The following is a 2825-nucleotide window of genomic DNA, read 5'->3' as shown; positions in this document are numbered from 1 at the left end:
TAAGCAGATTCAAGATCTGACTTCGTGAAGAAACACTAACTTGGAGCTATATAAAGGTTTTGTTTTGAACAGTTTTTTTACAGTGCAGAGTTGGTTAAAGTAACGCAGAGTACGTTTAACAGTCAGATACCTCCATGGCCATATAGCCTACAAATATAATCTGTTGTCCCCAAATCAGACATGTATTTCCAAAGTATTTTCAGTCTAACCCGTTTGCCTCTTTATATCTGACATTGATAATAACAATGACACTATATTCAGTTTAGCCATTTTAATACTATAACTGTGAAATCTCGCTTGGTAGAGAAGGCAGAATATACAGTGTGTAGTCCGCTGAATGAGCATTAGACGAATGACGTCATCACAACGCGACGTCTGAGACGAGTTTGTGGGTCGAGAGGTTTGTGGGTTGTGAAGTTTGTTGGTCGAGAAGTTTGTTGGTCGGTTCATCAGTCAGTCAGTCAGTCGGAAAAAAGTGGAAAGTTTAAGAGTTGCCAGTAATTGAGGTAAGTTAATTTAATTGTGAATATTGTAAAACTAAGTATCAATATACATAAACCTTCGAAATACTCTAGTTAGCGTATTTACCCAGCTAGCTTAGCTGTGTGCTAACGCTACCTGAAGGAAAACAATTCGCTGTCACGCAACGGCGAACTCAGGAATTACTTCAAGTTTGAATTTACCTTTCATTTTCAGTAACGTTTAAAACATTATTCGCTATATATACACATAGCTAGCTATATCAGCTTCGTTGTAAACGTTTAAGCTAAAACCGAAGATTTCAAGTTGGCCCACTGCTACTTCAATTCACATAACAGCTAGCTAGTTAGCGTTAGCTTGCTAATATGCTTCCTTCAGGCAGTCTGTTGGCTAAACTTGGACGCAAATAGTTGAACAATATCGCATTTCTTGTTGTCTAGCTAATGTCTAGCTGCGCAGAAAGTAACATAAAAACTGATTACTTGCATTTTTGTTTAAATAATTTTATTGAACTATGCATTATTAGTAATGGTTCAATTTACTCTTCATACACATCCGCTACTTGTATCGATAAAGATATCTAAAACGGTCAACGTCAGTGTTACACCTGAATCTGTGACCATTAGATTCAACAGTTTTATTTTTATTCGTTTTTCAATATGTGAAATTAAATTAAACTTCAAAAACGTTTGTGTCTGCATGTATTAAATGTACTTATGGGCGCATGTTTGTTTTGCACACAGAATCAGTCAGTGAAAGTATTGGTGGCCTTTAATTGTGGGATAGAGTAAAACGGTAAGTAACATCCAAGTAAAAAATAATAAAGCAATATATATAGTAATATTATTTTCATAATATCTTTTTTTCTGTCCCCGTAGATACACTCTCCCTGAAGTGCACAATTACTGCACAGTATAAGTGCCACATAATTGCACTCTGAGTGCTGCATTGAACACTCCTGAAGTGACCTGTGCCAGGACTCAGTGCCCCTGCCACAGCACTGCCACCGCACTGCCACCGCACTGCCACAGTGCCCCTGCCACCGCATTGCCTCAGTGCCTCTGCCTCCGCACTCTCTGAGTGCCCCTGCCTCCGCACTCTCTGAGTGCCCCTGCCTCCGCACTCTCTGAGTGCCCCTGCCTCCGCACTGCCACAGTGCCCCTGCCTCCGCACTGCCACAGTGCCCCTGCCTCCGCACTGCCACAGTGCCCCTGCCTCCGCACTGCCACAGTGCCCCTGACTCCGCACTCCCTGAGTGCCCCTGCCTCCGCACTCCCTGAGTGCCCCTGCCTCCGCACTCCCTGAGTGCCCCTGCCTCCGCACTCCCTGAGTGCCCCTGCCTCCGCACTCCCTGAGTGCCCCTGCCTCCGCACTCCCTGAGTGCCCCTGCCTCCGCACTCCCTGAGTGCCCCTGCCTCCGCACTCTCTGAGTGCCCCTGCCTCCGCACTCCCTGAGTGCCCCTGCCTCCGCACTCCCTGAGTGCCCCTGCCTCCGCACTCCCTGAGTGCCCCTGCCTCCGCACTCCCTGAGTGCCCCTGACTCCGCACTCCCTGAGTGCCCCTGCCTCCGCACTCTCTGAGTGCCCTGATTTTGTGATCCCTTCTCATTACATGATCTTGGTTTTCCCGTTTCAAATTGCATGATACTGGTTTGCCCTACTGCCAAGTGGCCCTGATTCTGAGTTGCCCAAGTGGCCCTGTATGTGAGCTGCCCAAGTGGCCCTGATTCTGCCTTGCCCGAGAGGCCCTGTTTCTCAACAGAGTGAATCACTGCAGACCAACCTGAGAACCTGGCTGAGGAACACTGCTGCTGACCTGCCTGAGTGACGCCTTCGTCTGCTGTGTCTGTTGCCCTATTACTGCCTGTTATATTCTGCTATACTGATAGAATTATTCATTATATTTTAAGTCACATCAGGAGTGTTTCCTACCCGAGTAGTATTTTTTTCATTAAAGCAGTCCATTCACTAAAATAGTCAATTTGCATTGTATTTTCTTATATAGTTGCTGACCTTATATATTGAATACATTGTATACAGTAGTTCTGTGTATCTCTTGGTTTTGTTTCTTGTATATTTCACCATAAATTAAAATTCAGTAATTTACCAACTTGCATATCAACTTGTGTGGCCAACCTGTCATAAATATCTGAGAAAACCTAAGTTAAAGTTAGAATCCTATTAAACTACTGTTAGTTATAGCAACTGCACTGTGAATAGGTCTTTAGTGTCACATCGATACATTTGAGGTTTTGTTGTTATTCTCTGCCTGTTTACAATGGGAAGAACAAGCAAGAGATCCCAAGCAGCCAAGCAGCGTGAAGCTAAAAAGGCAAGTGTGGAGCT

The 2825-nt window shown here is 44.6% G+C and overlaps 1 long non-coding RNA gene across 1 annotated transcript; it reads left to right on the top strand.

Annotated features, from left to right (window-relative positions):
- The first annotated feature begins 375 nt into the window (after positions 1-375).
- On the top strand, positions 376-2585 carry LOC143482863 (uncharacterized). The gene is made up of 3 exons (XR_013122308.1): positions 376-506; positions 1224-1275; positions 1359-2585. It is a non-coding gene; the product is annotated as an uncharacterized LOC143482863 (long non-coding RNA).
- The last annotated feature ends 240 nt before the right edge of the window (positions 2586-2825 follow it).

This window comes from Brachyhypopomus gauderio, chromosome 2, assembly GCF_052324685.1.
Source record: "Brachyhypopomus gauderio isolate BG-103 chromosome 2, BGAUD_0.2, whole genome shotgun sequence".
Taxonomy (NCBI): domain Eukaryota; kingdom Metazoa; phylum Chordata; class Actinopteri; order Gymnotiformes; family Hypopomidae; genus Brachyhypopomus; species Brachyhypopomus gauderio.
This window is presented reverse-complemented; position numbering and strand designations above follow the sequence as displayed.